The sequence below is a fragment of the Centroberyx gerrardi genome, chromosome 17 (assembly GCF_048128805.1).
Source record: "Centroberyx gerrardi isolate f3 chromosome 17, fCenGer3.hap1.cur.20231027, whole genome shotgun sequence".
Taxonomy (NCBI): domain Eukaryota; kingdom Metazoa; phylum Chordata; class Actinopteri; order Beryciformes; family Berycidae; genus Centroberyx; species Centroberyx gerrardi.
The window spans coordinates 13,128,929-13,138,051 of NC_136013.1; positions in this window are offsets into that span (position 1 = coordinate 13,128,929).

The window sequence follows — 9,123 nt, forward strand, 5'->3', positions numbered from 1 at the left end:
GGGAGTGAGGCCAACCTTTTGCCTTGAGAACAGCTTCAGTCCACTTTGGAGTGCTGTAATGCAGTAATAAAGTCCTGGACTGTGTGCTGCGGGGTCTTGGACCAGTTTTTCCTAAAGGAAAGCCTCCTGTTCTTTGAGGGACGCTTCACACTCTGCACTCAAGTTCAACTTCCCATAAAAGATTCAAGAATGTTTAGATCTGGTGATTTTTTGGGCCATAGAACTTCATCCTGGTGTTCATGACACCAATCTTGAATTTGTTTAGCAGTGTGTATGAGGACTTCATCACTGTGGAATATAGAAAGATGAGGGAACAGTATTTGCACAATAGGGTGCACCTGGTCCTGTAAAATGGCTACACGTTCCTTGGCCATTATACGCCCATGCAGAATAATCATCGCACATAATGACTCCCACGAGGTGGCTGTCCATGCATTACAGATCCACCATGTTTATCAGCTGGCAAGAGGCACTGTGGGTTGAAGGCATCCTTTGGCTGATGCACCTGCAGTTTGGGTACCGACTATTACGCCTCTCTGGATACGCCTCTCTGTTAGTTGTCTCCTGTTGCTTTGAAAACTCATAGAAAAGTGGTGATCATCATATTAAAGTTCTGTTAAAGTACTTCAGCGACCAAGTCCAATGTCTACTTTCTATGAGAAAACATAAAGGAATGTGAAATCTAGACTAAAATCTCAAGATGTACTCCATGATGACATCGACCCCGATACAATATATTCTGTCCACCATCTTATCGAAACAGCATGCAAACAGCTTACAGCTTGTTTCCAATGCCACACGCAGTCTGACCGTTAGCATTAGATTTGACATCCAGGCTGAATTGTTAACATTAACATTTGGTACTTTTGTAGTGTAGCTATGACTCATACACTATGAGAAAAATATGGCAATATCTCATTCTAGAGAATATGATTGGTTTTCCTGATGATTTGTAAAAGCTGTAGCACATTCATTTCAAGCCACTTAAACATTAAAGGCTATAAAATGCCGCACACATTTGGAACATCATTTGAAGAATTCGGAGCGGCGGAGAATTTTGTAATTGGCAAGATTAATAATATTTACAGCGTTGAGATGCAAATCTCCCTTCGCCAGGGCCCCATGAATAATTGAGTGCGAGCAATCACTTTGAATAATTCATTTCTAAATATTCTTCAGTGCGTTTTTTTATGACCAGAGGGCAAGCTGAGTTTTGTGACAGCAGCGATGTGCGGCGGTAATTACGCTGAGCGTCTGCGGCCCCTCTTAATTGCTGGGAGAAGTTCCTTCGCGCCAGCAGGCTTCTTCAGAGAGGAGGAGAGAGAGAGAGGAGGAGAGAGATCGAGAGAGAAAGACAGTGAGACAGAGACAGAGAACAGGGAGAGAGTAAACAATTCCTCTCTCTTTCTCCCTCCGTGTTACCCCCTCATATCCCCTTACTACGCCTTCCACCACTAGGATTTCCTGTACCAGCGCTCCCTGCCTGTGTTTGCCACTCATGAGGAGAATATTGATGCTAAAGGAATTAATTACTTGTTTTTTTTTCAATGTGTACATCCTACTAGTGGGCTCTGCGGGGGGAGAATGGAGGGGGGGAAGGAGCGCTGGGAGAGCAGTGCAGACTTTGACGGAGGTGGGAAATTAGAAGGGGAGCTTTAAGAGATAAGTTGATGTGTGCAGTGAGGCCTCCAGACCTCCAGGACCTACTAGGAATGCTGCGCTCCTGATTAAAATCACAGCTATCATTAAAGCAGCGCCCCACTCGCCGTTTTTAATTGAGGGGTTTTAAACAGACACTGTGACTCGACTGCAAAACTCGGAAAGCAGAGGCTGAACCCAAAGGCGCGTTCTCCGTGCTTCCTGCTGCTTAGGCCACTGGTGTTAATGATGGGTCCTCCTGCTGTTAAGGCCACTGGTGTTAATGATGGGTCCTCCTGCTGTTAAGGCCACTGGTGTTAATGATGAATACACCAATTAATTTTTCAAGAAACGCATCACAAATACCCTATGAGCTTTGTGCACAAACATCTTATCAAAGTTGTTTTATTTACTTCATGATGCTTTTTTTTCCTGCAGGTTTTGCTCCCAGTCTGAAAATGTTCTGATTTTTCATTGTAGCATTTATTTATTTTTTTTTTTTTCATTTTACATCACATGAATGCAATTACTGCACGACTGAAATCCCATGCAATAACTCAAGCCTGTTTTCTTCACTCAAAATCCCCCGTGACGTTTCCAGCGAGACATATGAGATGGTCTGTTTCATTGGTCGTGACATAAACTGAAACAGAATGTCAGGAATATCGGAGACAAGAAAGCACTTTGTAGAATTTTATTATGCCCTGATAGATGATGTGCACCTGTTCTGATTACAACTATAAAACACAGTTCCAAGCTTCATCATCCATCTCTTGAAGCGGAATATGCTTGGCACTTAACTCAAATCCCCTAGTGTGAGATAATAGCACAACAAAAGATTTTGTGCTTTGCAGCTTTGGAAGGATTTGAAGTTTTTTTGGCAAGGTAGATTACCTGTTTTCTGCTGTCTTCTCCTTGTTAATTACCTCTAACAACAGTGCGGTTGTACCTTGTCAGACACCCAAAGCCCTATAACACCCTGTGGCCTCTCTCCTCGTCTCTCCTCTCCGATCCTTTACTCTCCTCTCCCGTACTTTTGCAGCGCAGCCAGAAACTTAACCAGAGACCTTGCTGGCCGCCATCGATCTGCGTGTCGTAATGATGGCTGAGAGATTGCCTGCACCGGGGAGTGATCTGGGAGCTAGTGCAGGATTAAGGAAGGCATGGATTGCTATCGATTTCTATCTGATACAATCATTTCATTTGGACTCAGATCTCCTTCCTGGTGCATTGTGAGCCAATCCCCGGCACAGATCTTTTAATTCTCCCCCTTCCCTGCTCCCATCAGAGGCGTCTAATGCTACAACATGCCACTACGCTAACAGGGTTAACACCTCCTGTTGTTCTGGCCATTACTACAAAACTTATTAATTAAGGCCGAGCAGAGGACTAAGACCTCAGGGCCCCACCCCCCCCGAGAGACCGGAGATGGAATGAGGTCTCGGGGAAGATCTCACCCTGTCCAGCCGATAGGCCCGGTGGTTAATACAGCAACGCTCTGCTGTGACAGATTTGTGAATAGCAGGGTCATTTACTTTGATTGATTGTTTTGTGTTGAGAATGCCCCATTTTCCCCCTGAAAATAAGGCCAATTTATTGAACAGCAGTGTCTCATGGGTGAGTGTTTTTAATTTGTTGTCTGTGTTGATGAGATGTATCACTGTCACTGGATTTACGTCCCCAGCTCAGCATGTAAGGGGCCCTTTTAACACTCACGCACATAGTACAGTATGGACACATAGATCATACATGCATGATGCTCAGTATGGTAGATAAATGAAGCACATACTTGGTACATACAGTGGGGAATAAATCATCACATACTACTCAGAAAGGACAACATCAAAATGTGGGTTTTAATTCCATAAGCAAGCAGCATCACTGTGACTTGCTGTTGATGCTGTGGTGCAGCCACTCTTATCACCTAAATGAGTGTGAGCGGATCTTGTCAGCTCTAATGCAACTAATATTCTTTATTGTGTTTATCCCCTCCACTTTTCTTTTCAGGCTTATGGCAGCTTATTATCTCAGCCTCTGCACTTCTGGGGTGATGAATTTCACATAGAAGTATCATGCTGACACAGACATGCTTTTTAAGGGGCTTGTTTCCTAGCATGCTCTTCAATTAGTCCAATTTATGTAGCAAGGCCTGGATTCACCTTCAAAGCAGGGGAGCAAACAGCCGGGCTTCTATTGATTTGGCCCTGCTTTTCCTCTCGGCCATTGATTAAATCTCCGGCATTATCTGCTGTACAGGCCAGGGGGATGGCGTTATTGCTCTGCACTGCCGTTGCCTGTCAGTTTCCAGCCCTACCAGACAGAGAAATAAGGCCACCAGAGGTAGAAGAGAGAGAAATGTGATGAAAAACAAGAGCACCCCCGCTTCTCGCTTCCCTATCTTTTTTTTTTTTTTTTTTTTGGGGCTCCGGGAACAAATTTGGCCCTTAATGAAGGTCTCACCACGGAAACGAGAGTGGTCGAGGGGGTCACCGGGGTTCCGGGGAACGCCCTCTTATCCCGGTCTCGCTTACCCCCACAGCCGCTGGAGATGACAGTGCCCCAGTCCAAGTGTTTGACCCCTCAGATTGATTTATCGTAATCAACTGCGGGCCAGGAGGAATCCGAAGGATGCCTGTGTAGTGGGGAAAGGCACCTTGGGACCATACAGACAATCACTAGACCCTCCATCAATTTACACATGACAGGAACCAAAGACAGAGAGACAGAGAGCTGCCGCTGGTGAGGGTGAAAGAGAAGGAGGGGTGGGGGTGAGGAGGGGTAGGGATGGAGGGATGAATGTACTTGTGTGTGTGTATGTATGTGGGTGGGTGGGTGGGTGGGCGGGTGGTAGCGGGGTATTGGAGGAGGGTCCCTAAGGCCCAGACAGTTAATTAGCTTTGTGAGAAAACAATCAGACTAACAAGCCAAACAAAGTTATTAGACTACTCCCATTATCCTGCCTGCTCTCCCAGGGCCATAGCCAAGGTGACAGGTTGAGAGGCAGGATTTCTTCAGCTGCAGTTGCAGATTCACACCTTCACACTCTAACTCTGGTACGAAACGCACAGGCATGCACACACTCTCACACACATGCTCTACAAACAGACATACGTGCACACACAGTATTGGACTGCCTGGGTGTGGAATCATACCCACTCATTCAAGCAGATTACTTCTCTTTTGACATGGCATCCTGGCTCTTTCACAGAACATTTTTAATCACCTCAGAAACGGTAGCCTTCGTATTTGTTTTGGCAGGAAACGACACCGGTTCTTTTATGTGTGAGATACAAAGGGAAATGACTCCACAAGCACCCCTTCTCACTTTCTCCAGGCATGACTGCACCACTAGCTTTATGTCACTGGTGTATCGTACAAGCTGATGATAAAAATGAGCTTGGCACATAAAGCAGCATCTGCCCACGCAATCTGCACCACACCGAGTGGCCAGTCTTGAGCAGCCAGTGGAAGCACAAACACACTCCCTCCTCCTACAGGCACTTACTCTTCCAACAGATTAAATAATGCCTGACATAAATTCAAAAGGAAGGGAGGGAATCACCAATTTGGAGTCAAATCTCAGCAAACAATGTGATGCGAGCATTTATATGCTGACCCATAAATCAGACAACGGTGGCCTCTACACACACACTCATACTCTCTCTCCCATCTCTATCTCTCTTTCACACAAACACGTGTTCACAAAGTCACACAGAACACTGATGCATGTAATCAGAGATGTACTTTGTTAAGTTTAATGACATTACCCATGTGGAATGCCATGGTTCTGTGTTAAAGCACGCATAATCCGTGGTAGCACTGGCATATGGGCGCATGGGACGATATATGTCATGCTGAACATAAAGGGGCCACGGTGCAGAGCGAGAGCAGATGCAGTCCTCCAGGGGTGTGGCTGGCACTGGGCTGCTTTCCTTGGCCTCTCTCCATGCTCTCCCACTGGTGCGGGGCTGCAGGAGATGCCTTTAATATGGCTTTAAGTCCCATTGAACAGTGGGGAACCTAGGGATCCAATTTAATACCGGCCAGCTGCCCGACTCGCCTGCTCACAGTCTGCCATATGTAGGTGTTAGTGCGAGTGTGTATGAGCAAGTGTGTGTGTGTGTGTGCGTGCGTCCGTGTTTTTATGATGCATGTATGAGCGCCTATGGAATAGATGTGAATGTCCACACAAGTGTCTGGATGCATAAGTCTTCCCAGCCCAGGTTTAAAAGATAATAGGGAGGCCAGGAGTGGGTACCAAACACAGTAAAAAGGATGAAATCACACTCAAACTATGCCCATTTCATCCAGCGCAGTTAGGTTCCCCCTCTGCTCTGGTGGGTGCGGTGTACAGAGTGGCTAAAAAATGTGGCATTCCAGGAAAGGAAGGGCCCCACAGTGCTCTCACTCCTTGGGCAAAAGCCAAACCCCCCCGCTTGCCGGCTTCCCCCTCCGAGAGCAGCGAGAGGCTGAGAGACCTGAGGTTTGACACTGGGCCGCTGGAGACCAGCTACCCTAACCTCAACCCTGACCCCCAAAACCACTGCAGGGCTCCTGAGGCCAGCCGCGCTGAAACACATGGATGACATTTATTGTGCTGTGGAATACAGGGCTCCATCAGTGATCTCATAAGCTGTATGTGTGTGTGTGTGTGTGTAGTTTCAGGTCACCCTTTTTACAGAGGGGAGCTAGCTGTTGCTACACGCTTCATTACTGAAAGAGAAGTCTGACTTACAAAGGCCCTTTTGAACAGAGCTGTACCATCGTTAAAGTTTGCTGACTTTCAATAGTTCCAGTGTGCGCTGATTCTCCCTGATTGATACAGATACACAGTGTGAGGGGAGGTGATGAAAGAAAAGGAACGATCGCAGATAAAGTATTTTTGGTTGCACCACCACAGTGTGTGTGTGTGTATATGTGTGTGTGTGTGTGTGTGTGTGTACTGTATGTGTGTGAGTGTGTAGAGAGTAATGATGCGCTGCGTCTGACGGGAAAGTCACATCTTAATGATGGATGGTCGATTATAGAGAGATCTTCCTGCTCGTCCCAGGCCCAATGTGCTCCGTTATTAGCATGCATATAAATGGATCACACCCAGCAGCCTCTTCACTCTCACTCTCTGAAGCCATTAGTTATGCAGCCCTGTCGCTCCATCAATAAAGCATAGTCATACTGGGAATTAGTATGTGTGCATGTGTTTGTGTATGTGCATCTGTATGTGTACTCTATGTCTGTGCGTGTGTGTGTGTGTGTGTGTGTGTGTGTGTGTGTGTGCATATGTGTGTATGCGACAGACAACAGTTCTCAGTTTACGTTAACTCTTTAAAACCTGACCGAGTGTCAGACTCACTAATATCTCTCTCCCCTATCAGATGGCATGAGACTTCTTTCCCAGGGTCGTGTGTGTGTGTATGTGTGTGTGTGTGTGTGTGCGTGTGTGTGTGTGTGTGTGTGTGTGTGTCTGTGTGTGTGTGTGAGGAATGAGCGTTTTTCCAGGCTGTGAATTCTGAGCCCTTTTTAGTGACGTCATGGGCCCTTAAACAGAGTGAAGCCTTCTATTGTGAAAAGATTGGAAACTCAATTTACAGGTTGGCCAATAAAAAGAGAAGACTCTTTTATGGTTAAGGGCAGGTTTGAGAATATGGCTTCTCTAAGATTTCTTTGTGTGTGTGTGTGTCTATGTCTGTCCATATGTATGTGTCTATATTGTCTGTCTATACATATTTATATATGTTTATATATGCACATGTGCAGATATGTTTGCGTGTGGGTGAGTGTGCACGTGTTTGTATGTATTTGTGATATTTATGCTTCAGCCTATCAGTTAGCATGAGGTACATATTTCTTATTTTTGTGCATTTGAAAGTATACGTTACTGTGTGTGTGTACATATGGGCAGAAGGTACAGTCTTTGCCAAAAGGCATTTCCTAATTTACTACCTGGCAATACTCAGTATGGAGGGAGCACGGAATCCTGGGATGCATAAATCTTTGTAACACACAGGTTATTGCTCTTTTTATGTTGAAATTCTGCTTGCCTTCGAATGTTACAAACAACGTTTGGTTTAACAACACAATCTGTTCTACACAACTGCCATTTGTTTTATGGACTATATACTTTTCAGAGTTACGCTCAAGAGCAACAGACAGACACCAAGAGATATAGCTAAGCATAATGAACTGCCTCCCTCCCCAATAATCTACAAAGTGACATCAGCACCATATTTAAGGGGGAAAAAGTGAATTATGTAAAATGTCTGGCAGTATTTCCCACCTCATATTGCTATGGTAAATCATTAGAGAGCATCATTGAGATTGCTGCTACAACCGAGGATGCTTCATAAATCTGTGTGTGTGTGTGTATAATTGTGTGTATGTATGCGCATACTGTATGCAATGTGTGTAGGTGTGTGTGTGTGTGTGTGTGCCATTAGTGGATATGACTATGGTCTAGTCTCAGAAACCTTCCCTAATGATGCTGATGTGTCTTCGTTTTGGGCCGGCGCCTGCCAGTTTGGAAATGGGACAAGTCACACATAAACCCACTAACCAAAGCGTTTGTGAAGTCATTAGCTCTTTTCTTTATTCAGGGAGTCTGTGACCTATTGTGTGCCTCACAAGAGCAACCAGTAATTTCTTCCTATTAGTCTGGATTGAAGCATCTCACAATAACTGTTTTCTTTTTTTGCATCCACTATATGAAAGTGTTTCCCAGAGTGTTCACCAGAAACCGGAGACAAATAAAACAGGGCAACCAATGCAGCACAAAGAGAAAACAAAAATGAAGCGCTTGACAGGATGTGAACTTTTTTTCAACCTCAGTATTTTTCATTAGTGCAGAATATCTGCAGGCCTTATCCAGGCGCTTCCTAACGCGTGAGTGAAATGGCCGTGGCACTCGGCTGGAACTTTGACACCAGTCTCAGCCTGCGTCCATTCACATTATCGGGCAAATATGCGTAATGGGAGATAGCGAGGTGTACTGTATGTCAGCTTAATCTTGTTTTTCCCTTGTTGGACGTATCAGGAAATGTTGGGACATAAATTTGGGGCCCCTCTGGTTTACGGCCACCAGCGGCAGAGAAGGAGCACTGTTTGGCATTCACGTCAAGTTAAATGTGCGCTTTCACATGGACACCCTCCCCCCCCCCCCCCTCCCCCAACACCTCAAACCCACCATCCGTGTGTGTGTGTGTGTGTGTGTGTGTGTGTGTGTGTGTGTGTGGCTGGGAGACAGGGCGAGGCAGCTTAGGTTAGGGCAGATTTCTGTTTCACTGTGAACGGGGAGATGGGAATGAGGAGGTGTTAGGGGAGAGAGGGGGGATGGAGGGATGGGGGACGGGGCAGAGGAGGAGGAGGAGGAGGAGGAGGGGTAGGACAGAGGTGGATAGGAGGGCTGAGGGGGGAGGGGGGGGGGGGGGCGGTTGAGGAAGGTAAAGGGAGGGTGAGGTGGAGGGCAGTAATGGGGTCAGCCTCAAAGGTGAG